Source organism: Zonotrichia leucophrys, chromosome 8 (genome assembly GCF_028769735.1).
Source record: "Zonotrichia leucophrys gambelii isolate GWCS_2022_RI chromosome 8, RI_Zleu_2.0, whole genome shotgun sequence".
Lineage (NCBI taxonomy): Eukaryota > Metazoa > Chordata > Aves > Passeriformes > Passerellidae > Zonotrichia > Zonotrichia leucophrys.
The window spans coordinates 22,482,012-22,504,476 of NC_088178.1; the positions used below are offsets into that span (position 1 = coordinate 22,482,012).

Below are 22,465 nucleotides of genomic sequence, written 5' to 3' on the forward strand. Positions count from 1 at the left end.
GATGCTGGTAGAGGAGTGCCTCAAGAACAATTTATCATAATTGTATGCAGAGAGAACCAAAACTAGCTTGGATGTCCAGTTGTCCTTGAAGGATGTGATATCTGTCAGTAGTCACATCCAGCCTGCTAAAGCCCATCTGTCCTGCAGAGTAAAAGAGTAGGTAATTTTGTTTCAGATGACATGTGTTTTTAAAAGTTAAAAACATCAGTTAATGACAATGATAAGGCACAAGTGACATAAGCATCAATAATAATAATTAAAAGTCTTAGCCTTAATTTCGAAAATTAAGGGAAAATGATGCATCCATTAACTGGCACTGTGATAGAGACTGCTCTGGAGAAGGGAGATTTGGGGTCTCTGAGAGTGAGGATAGGTTTCTGCTGTCTGAGCAGGCACAGGGTCACCACAGCAGCTAATGAAGGTTGGAGGAGGCACATGAAGACCGTTAATTAGCTGGTTATTATTCTTCCATTATGAGCAATTCATTAACTGCTGCCTTATCTAGGCTGCTGTTCCCCAAGCTGCCCAGTCCCCTAACAACCGAGCTCTGGGGAAAAGGGGGACACGGGAGCCCCCACAAACAGCACAGGAGATGCTGACAGCGGGGAAATGGGCAAGGTCTTTGGCAAACACCCACATGTGAGAGTCCTTAGCACTAACGCTGATGTGCTGCTAATTGCTCTAATTGGTTCCAGCAGCGAGCCCAGCCCAGACGGGTGAGGACAGGCTTTTACCAACGGGGCTCCTCCTGGTCCCCAGGATTGGTGTGGAGCCGCTGACAGGACATCGCACACAGCGGAGGAGAGCTGCTCCTGCAGCCCCAGCCTGGGATCCGGGCAAGGAGCAGAGGTGAGAGCTCTCGGTTTGCTTTGGTTGGTGCTGAAGGTTTGGTTGTTATTGAATCCATTTGCTCGGGGCAGAGCTGCTGTGTCCTTTGGGCTGTGTGAGTGTGGTCTTGACCAGTGCCAAGGAGCTCCATTTCACAGGGCATTACTGGGGACAGGGTGCTCACTGGGGCCCAAAACCTCAGGATTCCTTAGGCAGAGGTCCTTATCGAGCTCAGGTCTTTCCCATGCTCTCGGTTCCTTTTCCCCACCCATAAATGCCCTGAAGTTCCCAAGCTGCTGAGGAGTTTGATGACTGAGGAGTTACTTAAGGGGAGGGCCTTTGGTGCCCCAAAACCTTCGTGACTGGAAAGCCTGCCAGGCACTCATGGAGCATGAAATCCAGTTAGAAATCATCTGAAGCTTGGGTTGGGTTGTTTTTGTCTCTTTTTTTTTTTTTCTTCTTTCTTTGTTTCTTTTTTTTTTTTTTTGTTTTGTTTTGTTTTTTGGTTTGTTTCTTTCCAGTAACCACAAGGAGTAGGAAAGATGGTTTAGTTTTTTTTTCTCTTTTTAAGTGGACTCAGATTTCTGTATCATCTCTTGGAGCTTCATTTAAAGGGAAAAAATCCTACCCAAGTCCCTCTGACTCCAGTATTGAAAGCTTTAAGGAAGCATGCCTAGCTCAATTCAATGAGAAAACTTCCTTTGCTGTTTCTGTTCTGCAGGCTTTAAATTTAAATGGACAAAATGAGTAAAGGATAGCAAGTGAACATTTCTAGCATCCCATGAGGTTCTGGGGGTTGAAGCCACCACCAGCAGAGTCAAAAGACTTTCTGGAGGTAAATAAAGCCCTGAGCTCTCCTATTCTTTTAAAGAAGCTGCCTCCCACGTGTGACCTTGGGTGTGTGTTGATGGGAGCCTGCTGCAAGGGTTTAGTCTGAAACCAAATCCCTTCTCCCTCTGCCTTTCTCCCTGAAATGGGAGCTGTCATCATCCTGTTCAATCTTTTAAGTCAGCCTGAATGCTGATTGTCTTTCTTTACTAAAAGGAAAGAGGCTGGGATGCTGCATGAGGCCGTGGCTCTGTTTTGAGGTGTGCTGTCACTTGCTCTGTGGCATTTGCCTGGTCTCCTCTGCCTTGTGGCTCCAGTGAAGGTGCATTCCTGATGAAAGGTTTGTTTTAGTGAAAGTGGGGCTAATGGGAAGGCTTGCAGCCTGTGAACAGACCTGTTTTGGGGTCACTGTGGTCTCTTAGAGCTCTTGGTAGGGAGGGGAGGAATGACAGACACCCAGGGTGGCTGCAGGTCCCCCATGCTCTGTGGGTGACAGGCACCCTGGGCTCACCAGGCACTCCTCATGGGTGAGAGCACAGCTCTGGGGCGGGTGAGCATGAGGCAGGCAGAAGTTGGGGTCCTGCTGCTCCCTGATGGAAAACACAGCCATGAAACAGCTTGAAACACCCATCATGAGTAACAAATGCACCAGCAGCTGCCAGGAAGCTTTTGGGGACCGACCAGCATTGGGATGCTCTCTGCTGAGGCCTGGCTTGAGAGCGTTGAGCTGATTCAGCGGGGAGATGATCTAGCCCAGGTGAAACATAATCCCTCTGACAGGGATGGAATAAGCTCTCACAGCTTTCCCTGCTGAGTGGGGTCTGTTCCCTTTTTGGCCCCAGCCCACTTGACAGGGCCATCTTTAACCATGTCAGTCAAAGGCAGCGGAGAAGGGAAGGCAAACAGGAAGAGCTCAGGGGAAGGGCAAGTTTGAGTGACCTGAGCATGGGGTGGGGACACAAACCACTGGAGCGTGGGTGAAGTGAATGGCTCCAACACTGAAATTCTCAGTCTTTCAGTGAACACAAGGAGGGAAAAGCTGTCTGGCTCCAGGACAATACCTGGTGGCTTGCGTAGAGGAAGAGCTCTGGCACCGACCGATGTGTGAGGCTGATGAGAAGTGATCTGGGCAGGTCATTCAGAAAATCTGGTTTGCTGGCCTGGGAAGGACATAATCACCTGAGACTGATGTTATCTGGGAGGCTGTGTTGAGGAGGAAGCAGTGAAATGGGCAGGCAAGCAGCCTCAAAGTCAAGCCTTGAGATCCCAGGGAGGGGTGATGCTGGTGGGAGAGGGGATGTGAGATTGTGTTGTGGTTGCTAACTTGATCCTCTCTCCCCCCAAAAGGAAATTTCATCAAAATGTGTAGTTTTTAAGAGAAGTTTTAGTTTTTATCTGCACGCACACCTTTGAAACTAGAGGTTAACATACCATAGATCCTGGCTGGGAAAGGGTGAGGCTCTGGACATCACTGTGTCACATCACAGGTCCCAAATCCTACAAGATCCCAAACTGTGGATTTCAGTAGGGGCTAGGCATCCAGCTCCTGATTAGTGGAGCTGGAGTGACTTTCCCAAAGATTCTGGGGCACAAAAGATAAAAACCTCCAAATCTCCCAGCCAACATTAAAGCATTAAAGCATTTTGTCTCTTCCTTAGCCTGCATTAACAGGCAACAAACTCATGGTTTTTATTAGCACAAAACCTTGTTCATATTGGCTGCTTTAATACTGAAATTGGTGTCTTTCTAAGTTAATCATAAAAATGTCTTGGTTTATTATTATTTTCATTGACATTCTTATTTCCAGATGGCAACGTCATGAATAGGAGGGGCCTGCTGAATAAACAGCTATTGCCTTTCTTTGTGAAGAGATTATGTTTTGTTGTGCTTGCAAAAATGACTTCTGCTGCCATGTGTTGTCCTTTAAAAGCTAAAGAATAATAAATGAGCAAGAATCTCAGATATAGTGCCCATTTGGAAGGAAAAATCAGGTTTGGTATTGTGTGCGTCGTTCAATTTATTTTATGTTAATTTGATCTTTTTCTTTCTTATTTTGATGTAGCCTGATTAGTTCCACATGTTTTCCCCTAAGGATTGGACAGTAAAACTGCTTGTCTGAGTCATCAGCAAGATAAATAATTGGCAAATTCAAGGTCTCATCTCCTAAATCATTCCACAGTTGCTTGTGGCCCTCACAGAGCTCGGTTGCTTGTGCTCTCAAGTCAGTGTTTCAGTCCCCAGCCTGGGCTTTCACTGCTCCCAGGAGACCAACAAACCTCTGGTTACAGAGCCTCACATCAGCTTGTCTTGGCACATCTGCTGGAAGAGCACGGGGAGCCGCTGGGATCCCGTGGTCAGGGCTGGTATTTACAGCCAGGGCAGGGCAGCCTTCCCAAAATGGGCACCCTGGAGAGCACCCCTGGCAGCTGTGCCACCCCCCTGCACGGGGCTGGGGTGTGGAGCTGCTGGGGCATCTCCTCCTCACTGGGTTCGCTGACCCACAGCTCAGGGATGCCACGCTGCCCTCTGTGACTGAACAGGCTGATCCTGAAAAGGGCCATCTCAGCATCCTTATCTCTTCCAGCTGCAGGTGTCAGTCCCAGGCCCAGCTGGCCTCAACATAACCCCACTCACGGGTCCTGTAGAGTAGCCATGAGATAGAAAATGAGAGCATGAATCCCTGTGGTCCAGCTGTGTGTGAGCATTGGGAGGTTTGAGATGGACACGCATGGACACATTGAGAGGTTTGATATGGACACTGCTTCTTCATACGTGGTGGTTGTCTGGTTTCTGAGGGAAGCATGAATCCCTCTACTTAAGAGAAATGCTGGACTTGAGTTCCTCTGTCCCCGTGGGTTATTTCTGGCTTGGATTATTTTTTTAAGCAGTGCCACTTGTGTCTAGTGGAAATCATATCCAAAGCATAACCCCCACCACGGCTGGAGAAGTTGTACTGCTGTCCTGGGAGTGTTAAAGGAGCTGAACTGGATGGTCCCTTGTCTGGATATGTTGTTTTTGTTGGTTTATTTTGGGGGAGGGAGTATGATTGCGTTTTAAAATGAAAGAAAGTGCCAAATGCAGAATGAGAGACAGCTCAGTGGTGAACTCTGAGCTTAAGGAAAAACAGTGTAAATCTGGAACAGTCTTCAGAGTGGGCTCCAGGCTTCTTAGCAGCAGAGTCACAGTTTCTGCTGAATTGGAAAAATAAAGCAGCCCAAATGCTTCTCGTGAGAGGTCCTGGCCCCTTGGCTCGAGTCAGGCGTGTTTGGAGCAAATCTGATGCCTTGAAAGAGAAGCCACAGAGCCCCAAGGAGACCACTGGGGATGCTGGGCATGGGGATGCAGAGCCCTCCCCTCCTTTGCATGGTGTTGTTAAAGGAAGTGAAGCTGAAGGAGAATGAGTGGATTGTGCTTTGCTGGGAAAAAAGGTCACCTTAACACAGTGCAGGGTGTGATGGTGACACCTGTGAAATCTAAACTGGCTCACTGAGCTAAAGCTGGGCAAAGCTGTGTGCTTTGGTGTACGTGTCCCCATCAGGACCTCAGCTCCCTTGGCTGCTGTGGTGGCAGGTTTGGGTGTGGGCATCCAGAGCCCTCTCAGGTCCTCCTGTGGCAGGTGCCTGGCTCTGGTGCTGGGTGCAGGCACTGCTGACAGTGTGGGCACCTGCTTGGTTGGGAGTGTGACCCAGATTTGGGGTGGTGCTAAGCAGAGCATTGTCCTCCGTAAGACTTAAATAATCCCAATTAAAACAGTGATGAGAAACTCAATGGGCACCTTCCTGCTGGGAATAACCTCTGGTCTGTCTTTGGTTCTCTTCTTGCTTCCCTTGTTTTTCCTGGAAGCAAATTGGTTGCGCAGCTGAGAGCTTTATTTTTGTGGGTCTTGCTTTTTTTATTTTTTTAATTATCAAGATCTTTCTGCTTGGGGAGTAGTTTCCTAAGAGAGCACGCTGTGTGTCCATGTACAGCACATACCATGGGGTGTCAGCATGGGGCTGGGGAGCTTCACCCCAGTTCTGGAGCTGCCTGGGTGCTCCCAAGAGCTCATCAGCCACTCTGTGCCAGGGAAAAGGAGCTCAGCCAGCCCCTTTCATGGATATTTCCCACGCAAATGATGAACTACCCTGGCAAGACAACTTGGAGACAGCCACCAAGTCTCTTTTTCTTTAATCATTGTCTTATACTCAGTATAAGCTTTCTTCCTTCTCTTCACCCTCTTAGCATTTGATTTTGGGTCTAGGTGTAGCTTCTCAAGAAAACAGCTGTCCTCTCTATCAATGCTCAGACTCTTCTCATCCTCCTGTTCCAGCTCAGGAAAAAATGGATTGGTTCGCATTCTTCTTTTGGGTCTAGAGGGTCCCTCCATGTACAGTGAATATTTGGTGGTGCAGCAGAGGACTGGAACATGCAATTTGGCAGTCAGTGCAACTGGCTGGCTTGAATTAAGTGTTAAAGTTTTGCCAGTTGTCAGTGTGCTGAGCATTTTGTATCATTATAAGATTTTAGGAGTCCCAATGCAGATTTTCTATGTTTTGCTCTCTGAGATTTCTGTGGTTTCTCTCTGTAGAAAGAAAACTTGCCCAGCAATTTGCTGCACACATTTATGCCCTTCTTTTTTTAATGTACAGTGGAAACAAGCATCTGAAATCATTCTTCTCCTTCTGACAGCAACATCTGTAAAACCTTAATGCTGGAAGGAGGCAGGAACCAAGAGATTTATAACCCCCTGCTGAAATATTGGAACGACCTTATTTCCCGGCAATTAGCTCTGCTCAAAACATTTTTGTTTCCTATTAGAAGCAATCTACTAACGTTTACATTGATGTGTTTAATAGTTGTTGGCCATCTCTGAACTCAAGCAGGCAAGGCAGGAGGAGAGGGGAGGAATATGCTCTGTAAACCCTGAGAGTATTTGTGTTGTATTGTATGTTGTCTGTGTTGATAGTGGTGAAAACGTCCATCGTGCTGTGCTCCAGAATGGGAATGATGTTGTTTGGGAAAGGGGAGAGAGCTTTGGGTGCTGGCCCAAAGCTTCTCTTTCACTTCACCATACCGATTGCTGGAGAGTGGATCTTGATTCAGCTGCAGCCCCTGAAGAGTGGAGGGGTGAGGAAAGAAGAGGAAGGAGCAGCACCTACATGCAAGATGGTGTAGGAATGAGTAAGATGAAATGGTGAGGAATTGGGTTAAGGAAGGGGTGAATGAATGGATCATTCCCCTTCTTCAGTGGATGCATTGATCTCCAGCAGAGACAGCAGCGCCTGAGACCTCTCTGAGGCCATCAGCAAGAAGCAGATTGTTGAATAGGTGGCTGAGTTTGGGTTTATTTGGGTTTTTTTTTCTTTGTGTGTTGGGGTTTTTTTGTGTTTTTTTTTTTTTTTAGGATATTGAGAGCATGATGTAATGGGATGAGAGTGAGAATCAGATATTTTAGGTTGAGTTGCAACATGAGGAAAGCCTCATGTCTGAGCGCATTGATAGCCTGGGCTGGAAGTGGTGGCAAATATTGTGGCAGTATTGTTTTGTAGGATCAGAGGAAAGAAATGCCTATTTTCTCCTTGGCTTTGAGATCAGGAAGATTAATATGTATCTAGATGAGGTCCCGAGTGGATCTGAAAAAGATGAATTGTTTAATTGTTGAAAAACGCAATTTTAGGGATGTTGAAACAAAGTTGCACTTGAAATATTGGGGATGTTTAAGGACAGTGTCTTGTGTCTTTGTTTTGAAATTAACATGCTTTGAAAATGGAAAGAACATAAAAATTACAGTTGTGGATATTGTTAACTGAATGTGGGATGTCCTCTGAGGGGCAGCATGGAAGAAGAGATTCTTGGGGAGATGCTGTAGCCCTGCAGGTGATGGATGAGCACCCTTGGCATTCCACAGGCTTTTGTTGTCTTTGCTTTCTGGAGGTTTCCTTCACCATGAGATATCATTTTAGGAATTTGCTCCAGGATGGGCAGCAGATGGTGTCAACTCAATTTTGCTGAAGTCATAGATTATTCACTCACTTTGGCTGAAAATGAGCTTTTCCTGGCCCAACTGCTCTCCCCGCTATGCCTCAGTTCCCCAGCCCTTAGGCTGTGTGGCTGTGAGTGTTTTATAAGGTCAAGAGTTTAGCTGGACACCCAAATGGTCTGGGTTAAAAACTAATCCCTTTTGGGGGTGTGACAGTGAACTGCAGGCATTGGGGATGGTAACTTCTCAGGCTGGCTCTGCTTCGAGAGAGTTGTACATGGATATTCCATCATGCAGATGATCTCTCTCCATAAATCATCCCCATGGCAAATCCTCAGTCATGGATGTGCTGACATAAATACTTACTGGCACAACTAAAGGTGAAGAGAGTCTTTTGATGTGCGCCCCAAAGTGTACCTGCCCCCTCTACCACCCTTGGGACATGACTGGTGGAGTTTGGGGCACCTCTGCTACATCTGGCTGCTGTGGGGATGAGGGTTGATATCTCTGTGTATCACATTCAAGCCCACCTGGTCCCTTAGTCTTCATGGATGGCTGGAGCATGAAAATGCAAGCTGAGGAGTGGGACATCAAACCTGCAGTGCTGAGAGGAGCCCACCTCTCCTGCTCTTTGCTGCAGAGGGAGGGTGCTGCTGTCAGTCATCAGCCTGTCTTATTCAGGCATTCCTGGCACAAGTCCCTTCAGGTTTGCCTCTTTGTGCACAGTCTGGTAATTCCTCCTGTGAGGAGTTTATTTGTCTTTGCTTTTTCTTTCTGAGAGGCTGGACCAAACCCCTGCTCCCCATCCTCCCCTCCTGAGACACGGCCTGAAAAATTATCCTCCTCTTCAGCTGCAGACAGAGTCCCTGGCACATACCTTGGACTGTCCTGGACAATCCCTGCCCAGCCAGCTCCTGCAGCAGCAGGAAAACTTATTTAAGCACCAGCAGGAGCAACACTGTGGCTGAACACCCAAGGGGAGAAGGGAGGCTGTTCAGGAATCCTGGTCCACTCAGCAAGGGATAAACTGGCCATGGATCAATTTATTCTTTAAGGATCAGAAAGTGAATGGCTGAAGCAAATTAGTGTAGGATCTGGTGAGAGGCAAAAACTCAAGTGAGTTTTATGGTAGAGGTTGGTGCTTTTCTGAAAGGGACAAGTTGTCTTAAGAGCCTCTTTAATACATCTTTCCCTGTGGAATTATTTCTAATATCTACCCCACACAGACTAATTGTCCCTTAAATAGTGTGGCAGGGGAGCACCAGGGATGCTTTTTCCCCTCGTTACCAGGTCTGTGTCCCCCAGACTGTGAGTGCTGTACCTGTGCTGTGCTGCTGGCATCACAGCAAGCTGAGGTTGGATTGGACTCTGGCAGCTTGTTTGGTTTGGATCTTGTTCCCAGAGCTTCATCTGGTCACAAGGGCTGTGCAGCTGGGAGGAAGGATGCAAACTGCTCCCCACTCCTAAATAGCTGAAGGTGTTTGGGGAAGGTGATGTGTCCATCTCACACATGGCACCAAGGTCTCATCCCATGCAAAACTGTTCTGCTTGCAGGTGGCCTGGGAGCAGCTTCCATGTGTTCCCCCTCCATTTTGAGGGCATCTCCACTGCCTTTCTCCTCATCTGCTGGACAAAGAGGCTTTTCAGTAGTGGAGATGCCTTAATTCAACTGGCTGTTTTAACTGAAGGATGTTTCTCTGTGCTTTGGGTGTTTCTTTGTGCCAGAAACTGTCACAATGTGTGGGAAAGTCCCCTTTCCCTTTTCCTGAAGGACAGGTTTCTTTTCACCTCCCAGCTGCAGGCAGGCTCAGCACACACATTTATTTAGGGCCAGGGATGTGTGTGTGCTTGTGTTTATTTTATTTTTTTGAAAGTACAATGTTGTGGTGGCTGACAGCTAATCCTAAATTTGGGATACCTGACATGGTATTGAGAAAACAAACCTTCCTGCACTTAAAATGAGTGACAGGCCAGGTTTGGCCCCAGCAACCTTCAGAACTGGTTTGACCTTGCAACCAGATCTCCTGGGCTGACTGACAGCTTTTTACAGCAGCATTAGGGCTGAGCTGACCTTGTTTATCTGGGGATTCACCTGGGAGACAGCAGGCATGCCCAGGGATATTAAGTCTCCAGCTGAAAATGTTTGCTCAGGTATTAGGGGGAGAGTCAATTTAGGCTGAATGCCTCCTATGTGGCACCAGTCACTGCTCTGAGGGACACTGTGCCCCTGGCTGATGACAAGTTTAGACTTTCTCTAGAAAGTGGAATCTCCTTTGAGTGGAGCAATTCCACAAAAATTGAGACCAGATAGGACAATTAAAAATCCCTCATTATAGGCTTGACTTTATCCAAATATCACATTTTGTGCTCAAGTGTAAAGTCAGCTGCTGCTCTGAGGGACAGCCAGCCATAGAGCCTGTCTGCACCACCCAGAGCTGTGCCCTTCCCTCTGTTTTTGTCCAACCCAGGGCCTTAGGTGTCCAAGGAGCCTCTCCTGAGGCCCCAATGTCCCCAGGCAGAGAAGGGAGGAGGGCACAGGAGGAAAAGCTGCCAAGGAGGAGTAGGATGTGGTGGTGTGTCCCACAACTGGAGATGAAGAAGCAAGAAGCTCACTGGGTTATGCAAGTGCCCCAAATCCTGAATATTAATTTCTCTTCCTGACCCACCCTGCTTGGCCTTCCTCTGCATCAAGGTCTCTAAAGGCAGAGAGCTCACATAAGCAGGAAAGGACCTTTGTATCAACCTGGGAAGGATGTCCATGCCAGCTGGTATTCCTGCATGTTGCTTCTGGGAACTGGTGGGGAAACAGCAGCTGAAAGTGCCCTCTGGATGTGTGGATCCTCACAGCACAGCACCAGCACTGCTGTTGGTCCCTCCTGAATCATTCCACCCTCATCAATGAGCCCAGCAAAGAGGGGAAGCACTGCAGCAGTTTGGCCTGGAGGGCTGGAAATGTGGCTGCTGCAGCGTGAAGCCTCCCTGTGCTGGGGGAGCCTGGGATCCTGCTGCTGAGCTATTTATTTAAGAAAAAAAATATTATCATTTCAGGCGTTGGCAGCATGGGGTGTATCAGCCATTGTATCAAAGATGTGGTTTTAATGCACTTTCCTCCGCTTAAATGCTATTTGCCTTCTCCTTCAGGCAATTGAATTTAAGAAAACTCTGGTTGCCCAGGTTTTGTTGAACAAATTGGTCCCTGCACACACAATTCCCAGGAGGAGCCAGCTCTGCAGAAACTCTGGGAGCTGTCACTTCGGTGCATGGCTGGGATGGGCTGAACGGATTACCCAGCTCTGCATAGTCTGCTCTTTTATGTGTCTCAAAGCAGTGGGAAGCCAGGAATAACCCCTCGGGGTTCCTCTGAGCCTGGCGTTTCTGGAGCCTGGGGTCAGATGACTGTTATTGTAGCCAAAGGTGTTTAACCCCAATTGATTTTGACAAGCCCTATTAGCCAATCCCACAATTACTTATCGGGTTTGGAGGGGAACGTTGTCGATTTGAGGCTGGATGCTCTAACCTGAGTGCTGCTGACAGGCTGCCATAGGTAGCAAAGCTCTTTCTGCAGGAATTGATGGAAAAATCTCCCTGTCAATCTTTGGGGGCCAAATTCTGGCCCTTCCCCAGGGCCCAGCAGCTCTCAGGGGTATCAGAGTCAGCCCTACAAGTCAACAGGTCGGAATGGGGTGTATGAAGCCTCCTACTGGGCAAAGTACAGAGCATCCCTGGATTGGGCTTGTTTGTAGCACATCTCACATCCCAGCCCTGGGAAACCATGCAGACACCCCAGGACCTGGTGCAAAGCATGGGAGAGTCTCTGGGAAGCTGCCCAGAACAGGCTGAGGGGTGTTTGTGCTCCCCTTCAAACTGGCCTGTCCCCCAGCTTGGTCCCAACTTGTGGAGAGGGGAGATGAGGGTGCCTGGTACCTGTGGCCGTGTGAGCAGGACACTGCTCAGCATCTTTGCGTGCTCAGAGCCAGTGTTTATCCCATGGGATTGGGCTCAGAGCCCCAAAGCCCTGCAGGCTGGAGCTGCTGCTGGGCAGGCAGAGGAACTGCCTGGAGACTTGTGTCTGTGAGAAATATCAAGTGATGAGTTCCCCGAGGCTCGTATCCCAAAGACGCCTGAGATCATTTGGATGTGAATGGGAGTTATGTGCCTGAGTAATCTCACAGGATCTGGGCTTAACAACATCGCTGAATTTCTTTTTTTTTTAATAGGGCAGCAACTGGGGAAATAAAAGCATGGTCTAAAAAAAAAAAAAAAACCCAAAACATTTAATTAGCCCAATATTTTAACGAAGCACTATTGCCCTGCAGGTCAGGTGTTTGCAGCCGGCTCGTCACCCATCCCCGGGCACAGAAATGTCACTGTCACCTGTACGAGTGCAGTTCAGCCCAGAAACGCTTTTGGGCAGCAGAGCTTTCCAAGCAGCCTCTTGGAAGCCGTGCAAGTTTCACACTCACTTTTGCGTCTCGGTTTCTTGGGGAGAGGAGAGGAGAGTCCCTTCTTAGGGAGAACAAAGAGCCGGCATCAGTGCCTGGCCGGGCTGGAGCGAGGCCTGGAGACTGCCCCGAGCTCTCCGGGAGGTTTTGGAACAAACACCTTGTAAAACGCAAATATTTGAATAGCGACGTTCTCAGCCAATGTGCCAGGTCGAGGAACAACTGCTTATGGTTTTTGCTGGCTGTTTGAAACTTAAAGGGTGAATGTAAGGACTTTCCAGAGACAAAAGCAGTGAATACACCATTTACATCCTCATCCTGCAGTTAGTGAGCAGGATTATAAACCATTTATTTAACAAAGGGACCCTAGTTAATCAGCAGTCTATTTATTGTTTCTTCATAATTTGGCAGTAATTCATAACTGTGTCTTGTTTTTCATTATGGGCACAATTGCACTAAGTGTGCTTGCTCCCCATGTACCATCTCTGAATTTTATTTTCCCTTTGGAAATTGCTCATATTCTTAAATAAAGGATCATATTAAAATGGAAAATATTTATTTCAGATGATGGCTTTCAAAAGAACCATTTCCTTGCCCTGTTTTGGATTATTAAATAATTTTCTATGTTTTATTGCAGGTTTTTTTAGCTCAGCCTTTGGAAACCTGGGCGACAGAAGAGGTGGCTGTAGGTGTTGGAAAGCACTTGGGGTCAGCTTTGCTCATGGATGTCCTGTGTAACTGGGTAAAGTCACTGAATGCCTGAAGGTAAAGAGGATATTTATGCTGATTTTAGTGCTATTATCAGTTATTTGGCAATGTGTCTCTGGTCTCTCTGCCTGCCTGTGTGGTGTGAAGGAAAGCTGAGGTTGCTGTGCTCCTCCCAGCCTCACCAGCCTGCTCTTGGCTCTGGTGGTGTCCAAGCCTGACTGAAGGGACTCTAGAGTGGAATTTGGAGATCCCATGCCCCAGGCTGCGTGGCTGGGGTTGTGGTTTTCACCTGGAGATCCTGAACCACCGAGGTGCTTTCACCCCTTCTCAGGCACAGAAGTCATTCCTCCTTCTCCAGCTGCTTGTGTGACCTCAGGACTCCTGGTTTGTGTGAGGAGAATGGGGCTCTTTGCCTGCCCCCAGTGCCAGGCAGGGAGCTGAGGCAGCAGCATGGCCAGGGAGCCATCCCTGGGCTACTCAGTGCCAGCACAAATCAGGCCACAGAGACCTGCAAAACCTTGAACTCAGTAATGTCTCTTCTCCCACCCACTGCAATATTCAGGGCAATGATGATATCAATGAGAACTCTTGCTGGTGGCTGGGACAGAAACAAATTACTTTCCCACTAGGAAAAGGTCATCTGTGAAATTTCATGGACAGTTCCCCCCACTCGTTAAACACCCCCTTCCCTTGGCTTTTTTTTTTCTTTTTTAAAAATTTTATTATTATTATTTTTTTGGTGTGTAATTGCGTGTCAGACCAAGTGCACTCAGAATGTGAGCAGGGTCTGATACAAGGAGGGTGAAATGAGATAATCCATGTTTTCATCATCCATAGGCCTCTCTTTTCACGGGCCGTGGGCCGTACTTTATTAGGCTGAGCAGCTCTGGGCCTGCAAGAAAGAGGAGCCCTTTCTCATCCCGATGAGAATAGTGCAGTGAATGGATTCCAAGTGTTTACTCAGCATTTGTCTCGTGGTTTATCAAAGGAATGAGGAGGAGGTGCCGACAGACCTTTTGTCCTGCTGATGTGTTATGACAATGTTCCATGAATATGCAGAATGGCAGAAGGGATTAGAGCCAGTACAATTCCCCTCCGGCGCTTTTTTTTTCTTTTTCTGCCTTTTTTTTTTTTTTTTTTTTTTGCCTGGGATGTTCAGGGGTTTAAGTGTGACCTGCTCACAGTCAGGGCACTAAACATCAGATTTTCCTGCAGATAGGGGTGTAAAAATCCCACACTTGTCCAAAGCTGTTAGCATCTGGCTTGAAGGTTGGGCTGCCTTAGTCACTCGCTGCTCTTTATGAAATTTTGGCTGGCAGGAACTGCCTGGCTGAAAGCTTTGTGTTTTGGGAGACATGGAGATATTGGGGCATAATTAAAACTTGAGTCAATCAGTGACACGTGAAGCCCAGGGCCAGTGGGGCTGTGACTGCTGCTCTCTGCCCTGCTGCTGTTAGTGCAGGCTGGCAGTGGCACCTTGCTGTGCTTTCCTGGTGCTTCCCAGAGTCCTGGCCCAGGATTTTGGGTGTGATTCACCCAACAGTGCTGACACCAGGCATCTTCATGTGCTGTTTAAATGGGCAGGTTAGTGAGATAACCCTTGTACACACCTCTGAGGTCATGAAATTATCTCTGTGCTCAATATGGGGTACAGGGGGAAGGTGGGAGCAGACATGTTGTTGCACAGGTGTAAATCCAGCCTTTGGTGCTACTGACTCCTCATCTCAAAGTAAATGAGCCATGGCCAGCAGCTATCTGCTGGTAGAGTTCTTTTTTAGGTGCAATTATGCAAAGATGTCCCATAGAAGAAATGACTCTCCATTGGTTTCCTGCATCCCAAGAGTCCTTTCTGCCCTGCTGCTTAAATGCTCTGCTGGGGAGTTCCCTAGATACTTAAGGGGAATGATGACTTTGTGTCCATGTTGGGCCTTATCCTGGGAGGAAGGGTGTTGGACATGCTCAGCACTGGTCTGATTCTTCTTGTTGAAGCCAACAGACCAAAGCACTGCTGAGAGCTGTTAAACACACCTGAAATCTCCTCCAGCCCAACCAGAAGGTTTAAACTAGCCTGTCCCACCCTTGCCACATACATGTAAACTGATTGTTCTGGCCCTTCTGGTGCCCTTCTGGTCCTGCCTTTCTGTTTGGGATTTTGGTTGCTCTGTGGAGTGTCTGGGAGACTTTTGGTCTGAATCAGAAGAGAGGTGGGATGCAGTCTGCTCTCTCCCATTGAGCCCATGGGAATCACCCTGCCTGTGATGAGATCTGCTGTGGGGACATCCAGTGAAGGCCACTGGGGAGAAATTGGTATCATATCCTCCTTTAAGGCCACTCCACAAATGACCAAAATCTAAGATTCTGTGCAATGACTTCAAAGTGCATGATGGTAAAGTGGCACAGGAGAAGAGTCTCCAGCCAGGACAGACTGGTGTTCATCCCATCATTTCCTACTGAGAAGGGAGAAAGGGATGATTCAGACTCAGATCCGACTGGATGGGATATTAAAGGGATATTTGAGCAGTGATGCTCTGAAGGTGGCCAAGGACACCAGGCTGCTCTTGGAGTGTGTGTTGTGCAGGGCTGAGGTCTGGATCCTGCACAGAGCATCCCATGGCAGGCTTTACCTGTGGCTGCTGTTGCCACTGTTTTTTGCCCTGGAATGGGTAAGAATGGGGGAGTTTCTTCACAAGCACCAACCTGAACAAGGCCTGTGAGACCCTCTGGAGCATTGAGTTTCTGTTTGCAGAATGAGGCATTTGCTGAGCAGGGGGCTGGCAAGTTTGTAATTTGAGTGTGTGTTGGGGAGAAAGGCGAAGAGGCAGAGCCTCCTTGCAAGTCCTGGCACTGGCTGTGCAGAGACACCTGCTGCTGCTGTGGCACGTTTGTCCTCCCTGCTGCAGTCCCTCTCCACCCATTGGGAACACAAGCAATAATTAGGTTAATGGATTTGGATGCAGTGATCCCAAGCCCAGCTCTTGGCTGGTGGCTCCATGGCAGCAGCTGGTAGTGGCTCCTGCTGGTGGAGGGTGTGAGCTCTGGTTTGCTCACTGGGGAGGCTCTTGTTTGGTCTGTGAGGAAAAAGTGAGTTCCCCTCTCCAGAGGCCAAGGGCCATTGTCCAGCCAGAGCTGACATCCCATCTGTGGGGTCTGCTCAGCTCTGGGATGTTCCATGATTCACCTGATGATGGGGGACCTGAGCTGCCTCAAGTTTAGCTCTTAGGCCAGCCAGATTCTGGAGACTGGACTAAAATAAAAGAGAGCTTTTTACCCCATCTGCTGGCTCTTGCCACTGTCAGCAACAGTCTTCCTTTGGCCTTTGGGGTGTGCACAAAAGACCACAGTTTTCAGGTTATCCTTTACAATCTAGACTCCTCAGTTGTGTAAGGAATAAAGAAACCAAAACAGTTAAATGGGGCAAATCCTTTCCACTCTGAGAATTCTGTGATGAAAACACGAGGGTTGGCAGCCCTGGGAAGAAGGCCAACCTTGGTTTCATGGGACATTCACAGCACAGACACCCCACTGCTGAAGCAGCCTGTATCACCTCTCTGCCTTCTCACCAGGAAATGATGTGATGAACACCAGTCTCTCATGACCGGAGACTTTTCCTGTACCACTTTTCCATGCACTTTGAAGTCATTGCAGAGTCTTAGATTTTGGTCATTTGTGGAGTGGCCTTAAAGGCAGATAAGGCTGTCACAACCTCAGCCAGCTTCTCCACCAACACAGACACGTGGTGATCTCTTCCCATTTGGGACCAAAGGGCTGGGCAGTGAACAGGTGTGAAGATCTTTGTTCTTATTCCCAGATCACCATCCCATGGCTTCTCTTCTGTGTCCTGCTCCATCCCCACCATCTCATGAGACCCTGTTTGCTGCACAGCCTCCATTCACCTGGTCCCAGCAGTTTATGGGGGGCCCTGTCCCTGCTGAGTTTAGTGTTCCCCCTGCACCACCAGCAGGGGCTTCCCAGAGGTGCCTGGCTGGGCTGGGGGGATTAAGGAGTCTTTGTTTCAAAAACATTTTCAAGTGGTGAGAAGAAAAACAACCTGCAGGTTGGGCTGCAGGCAGATCAGGCTGAAGGTGCAAGACAGAAGGGAAATGTTTCCTGACAGAGGTGTGCTCCTGGCCTGAGGGGAGGGAAGAGGCAGTTATGGTTGGAGTCTGTGAGATCACTGCTGGCCGGAGCACTAAACAGAGGAAAAAGAGAGCAGATAGTGAGCCAGCAAAGTGGGATTTTAACCATCTGCCCAGGTTTGCAGCTAATTGGTCTGGTAGTTATAAGGAGTAGCAAATCAACGGGGAAAAGGGAAAGTTTTGCACTGAAGTCCTTGCCTGGGAGCTCTGGTGTGCAGCATCTGGGGCGTTGGATCCTTGATTTCATTGACAAACCTGAGCCTCAGCAGGCTTGGGGAGCTGGCTGGGCGCAGAGTTTGGGCAGCAGGAAAGCCAGGAAGCACTGGGAAGAGGCAGAACTTCCCAGTGTGGGGAAGATTTGGGATAATGCATGGGATGAGGAGGAGGGAAACAGAGTGGCAATGCACAAAACACTCCTGCTGAGTCCCCCAGTCCAGGCTGAGTTTCCCTGCCAGTCTCTGTCCATTCTTGTGATCCTCAGATGGATTTGTGCACTGTTTGAAACTGTAGGCTGGCAGGGCAGGTTCACCAGGAGAGTTTTTTTTACAAACACTGTAGTTGTATCACAACACTGAAGCCCCTTTGGGTTTCTATAGAATTTAATATTCCTTCATGAAGCCAAATAATTAAATATTATTTACTAACCCCATGCATGGCCCACACTTTGCTCTTCTCAGTGTCTTGAAGCCAGCAGGCAGGACAGCTGAGAAGCCAGGGAGAAGGGAGCAGCTCAGCCTGGCCCTTGTGTGTGGTCTTCCCTAAAGCTGGGTTCTGGCCATGAGGTATGGACCTGGGGCAGAAATTTAAGGAGTATTTTGTTCCAGAAAGAGGGAAAATGAAATACTTATTCACCCTAAATATTGAGGCTTGTCTTGAGCAAAAAAAGCAACAAAGTTTATAGAAGTGAAATCGCCAAAACTCCATACCAAAATTTGTCCCCCAAGAGTTTCAACAGTTGAAGTCCCTTGTAATCTTTTCTCTTTTCTTTCAAATTTAAACAAAATGTGCTTCTTTTAGGAACATTATATTTTACAAAAAGTAACAAAAAAAAAAAAAAGGATTTTTTTTCTCCTTCCATCCCCTTTTTTTTCTATAGGAATAAAAGTAAACCTAGAAATATTACATCAGAATGATCTTGGAAGAAAATCTGGACTGGTTATAATGGGAAAAACCCCAAACTTGCCCAAAAAGGTGCAGAATACTTAAAAAGTTTTTTTATCTAGAACTTTTCCCTGTTGTTCCACAGTTTTGATACATGCTTTTACCTATACTTCTTGGGAAGAATTTATTTTGTCTGGACCTTACTGTGCAGTTGCCTACAAATACATAAGTGACTCAAAGAGTTAGTTCTCAGGAAGACTTTATTTGCTTTGGTTATCAGTTTCCTGCATCTTGAAGACATGGGATAGCTCAGGAAGGGTGTTTATTTTGTGGCTCCTTTGACCCCAGCCACAGCCTGGTGTCCTGGGCTGGTTTTTGGGTGGCTGCTGGTCCTGAGCATCTTGGTGGCCCCACTCCTGGACATGTGCTGGGCTCACAAGCCACACAGTGAACCCTCCAGGTCTGCTGTTTGCTTTCCTCCTGCCTGAGAGTGGCACCCCATGAGGGAAATGGCCCAGGAGGAGAGGATTTCTCACACACTCCAGAGCTGTCATCACCCCATGCAAATGTGCTGAGCTCTTACATGGTTCTCCTCGGTGCTGCCTAGAAATAGAACAAAAGGCAATGAGCAGGAAATGATGCACAGGGAATTCCACCTGAAAATGAGGAAGAACTTTGCTGTGTGAGTGACTGGGCACCAGAACAGGTTGTCCAGAGAGGGTGTGGAGTCTCCCTCTCTGGAGATATTCAGGAACTGCCTGGATGTGATCCTGTGCTCTGGGATGATTGTGCCTGGGCAGGGAGCTGGGCCCAGATGACCACAGTGCTCCCTTCCAGCCTGACCCATTCCATGATTCCATGACTGGGCAATGTGATTCACCTGCTGGCGGCAAAGCCTTCCCACTGGAGTACCTGTGGGGGAGGCTGTCTCAAGGTTCTCCATCTGGGAATTTGGAGCCTGGGTGGATTCAGACATGGATACCCAGGGGGTGGGAATGGGCTCCAGTGTGATGTCAGGGCAGTGCTGCTCCTCCAGCTGGCAGCCAGGGAAGTACCTGAACATTTGGTTGTTGGTAAGTGATGGGGTAATTCAGGGCCATCCAAAGAGCACCATCAGCATGTTCTGTGTCATTGAAGCATCCCCTAGGGGCCACTGCAGCCTCTGAGGCTGGAGGGTGCCTTACATTGTTCACTGTGGAATTTCTAGGGAGAGAAAGCAGAGAAGTCATTGCTATCAGGGCTCCCACTCCCTCTTTTTCCCTGCACATCCCAGGGGGACTGAGAAACAGATGCCTGGTTCACAGGTAATTGGAGGGCTCTGGAAACAGGGATGATCCAAATGCATGTGTCTTGTGCAGACATTGAGGCAACAGTTTTACTCAGGACAAGACAAAGCCACTGGTCTCTCAACATGGCTAGCTAAAGATCATAAATCTTTCACCCAGGTACTCCCATACTGCCTGTGCTTTAGCAGAGGATTGTTTTGATTTGGGGAAAAAACCACACATTTTTCTAACCCATGTGATTGCCAAATGTAGCTTGGATATGTGGCCTGGGTACCACAGATGCAATTCATGCATGGGGGGCTTGAAACAGAATCTGGCTGAGGGTGCACAGCCCCATTCCTCTGCAGTGAAACAAGTTCACCTGTGCTATAAAGTGATTTGTGTGTACAACATTTCTAGAGGAGGCTGCAGCTCCAGTGCAAAACAATTCAGGAGCTGGAGGTTGAAATCTCTCTGTGTACTCAGGATGAACTGATGCAAAAGGCAGCAGATGCTGGCAAAACTTACACTTGCTTAGAAAAGGTGATTTATTCCCTTATCATCACCTCATTTTAAAGAGAGGTCCAGATCACATTTGTTTGGTAGCCACTTTCATTATTGTCTTTCACTTTTTAATAATTGATCTGGGCCAAAGAGCACCCTGAGTGAGAAAACATATGTGAGAATCAAAGTCTGTGTGTTCTGGCCTTCCTTATTCCATGGTAAAACACAGCTTCCTGCCTGTGTGCTCCTGCCCACCCCTGTCCTGCTGTTTTATCAGTCTGTCAAAGCTATTTTGACATCTGGGTCTTAACACAGTGACGTTGAGAGCAGTTTGAATGGTCCCATCAGCTTTAAAGTAACTACTCACCAGCTGGAGTCTGAGCCAGCCCATGGCCAGGGCTTCTCCCTCTGTGTGTAAAATGACATGAGATCAGGGCCTGGGACTGTAAACACTCACAGCAGCTGGGTCTTCACAGCCCATTGTCCATGAGATGTTTTTCCTCTGCAAGATCTGATCTCAGGTGCAGGCAGCTCCAGATCCAACCTTACGGGTGGGTTTTCTTTTTCAACTAATTTTCAGTTGTTAGGAATAAAAGCAAAACAAACCAAACACCAAAACAAACAAAAAAACCCCACAAAAACAAACAAAAACCCCCAAACAAACAAGTGGGAGATAGTGAGGATAAATAAGGGCTGTTTGATATGATTGAGAAAAGCTGCTCTTCTTTTGCACTCCATAACCCTTTTCCCTCCCAAACCCATTCTTGCCTGATCAGAATACATTAAAATCCTTGCATCAACATGAAAATCTCACCAGCTAATGTTGGCAAAGCTGAAGGTTTCCATCTCCCACAGTTAGGTAACTTTCTTTGTGCAGCCTGGAGTGATCTTTAGTGACTCCCTTGTTGGATATCTGTCCTGCTCCCCTCTCCAATGAGTGGAAAAGTCAGATCCTCTGGCTGAAATGAACCACCTCCATTCAGGTACTTGCTTGATTTAAATGTGTGCTTCAGGAGAAATATGAATTTTCCATTCTTTTTCCCTTGGCTCTCACAAGATGAATGAATGGACCCAGCTGCGTCTTTATTTGCTTTCCTCCCTGAAGATCTGTGTCTGGAGAAAGGCACCCTTCACCCTTTTCCACCTGCTCTCTCTCCTCCAGCCAGCACCAATATTCCTGTTTATCTTCATTTGGCAGAGTGGAAGCTGAGGCAGTTAGCTGAAACAGCACTGGTCCCTGTCAGATCAGGACTGGACCCACCATTCCCTGCCTGAGCCCTGGAGAGTGGAAGAAGAACCACAAATATGTGCAGGAAAAAAAAAGCACAAACAAAACCACATGCAGGCACAAGAAGGGAAATGAACAATGGTGGGAGATAACCTGGATGGTGAATTTAAAACCACTAGCAAATACTCTTCTCCAAAAGGTTGGATGGCTTTTTAGCTCAAAAAAGGAAGGTAGGAGGGTGATAGGACCTGGTCAAGCTCACCTGCTTGCCTCTGCGGAAAAAGCCTTTCATTGTGCTCTGCTCTTGGAAATACTTTCACACAAGTTGCAAAGTTGAAAACTTCAAGTTTCACTCCCAGCAGGACATATGAAGGGATCTGCCACTGCATTCTTGGTACTTTTCATCTGTGTCCCTAGGACATGGACACATGGCCATGCCTAAGGCTGGGAGCTGGTTATAAAAGTTCCCCCTGGCTTCTCCAGCCCACCCTTAATCAGTGGCTTCCCTGCCTGCTCTGGGCCAGGGGCTCCTTGGGCAGGCATTTGGCTCGGAGGTGACTCTCAGGAGCAGTGGGTGAGCACAGTGAGGAAGCTCACAGGTTTTTGGTGCAGCTCAAGCAACCAGCAGCCCCTCAGCCCTGGCAGCGGCACATGCCGAGGATGAAAGGCTGCGGTTCTGCCCAGCCAACTCACCCTGGAGAACTGAAGAGGTTTTCCTGAAACCCAGTAGGTTCCAGAATTCCAGTAGGGAATTCTGAAACTGGTGTCTTCCTACAGCTTCACACTGTGCAGTGATAAAGATATCCTTATTTTCCCTGTCCGTCTCCAAAGTGCTGCCCTGTCCCTCATCCTTTGCCCACACTCTGGGCAGCTCTGAGCTCTGCGGACCATTTCCCTTTCTCCTGGGGAAAAGAAAAAAATATTTTCCCAGTATTTCTTACCTCGGAGGTCTCACCAAGATGCAAAATAACTAAACCGACGGGTTTAGTTTCGAAGACAGTCGCTGGCTCTTGCCGGCGCTGAGTTGGGGCCACCTCTGAGCGCTTTTCACGGGAGAAAAAGACAACGAAATCCAAGCGCAGGAGGGGTTGCGGAGGGAGGTTACCTGCTCCACTGCTGGGGGCTGGCAGCGGCACCAAAGTCGCCCCGGGCTGGCCGTCGGCACTCGTGTTTTTTTTGGTTTTTCTCCTGGGAGGAAGCAGCAGTTCCGAGCACAGCGAAGCGCCGCGGAGAAGGGCCGGGACGAGAGGCGGCGGCAGCGTTGGCCCCGGGACCCCCGGGGGAGGGACCGCTGGGGGCATGGCCATGGAAGGAACCCCAGGAGAGGCTGGGGGATTTAGTCCTGGGATTTGGGACCCCTCCCCGGGGGCCTCCTCCTCCCGCCGGGGCAGAGGGGCCGGGCGGGCCGGCACCGCACGCCCCTCAGGGGGGGCGACAGCCCTATATATTGCCAAGCTGCTCGGGAC

At 48.4% G+C, this 22,465-nt stretch overlaps 1 long non-coding RNA gene across 2 annotated transcripts; it reads left to right on the forward strand.

Moving 5' to 3' along the window:
- The first annotated feature begins 710 nt into the window (after positions 1-710).
- Positions 711-22,213, forward strand: LOC135451046 (uncharacterized). 2 transcript variants are annotated; one of them, XR_010441201.1, is made up of 4 exons: positions 711-849; positions 1,550-1,663; positions 12,695-12,822; positions 20,970-22,213. It is a non-coding gene; the product is annotated as an uncharacterized LOC135451046 (long non-coding RNA). The 2 variants fall into 2 exon arrangements; XR_010441200.1 differs by lacking the exon at positions 1,550-1,663.
- Positions 22,214-22,465: the final 252 nt, after the last annotated feature.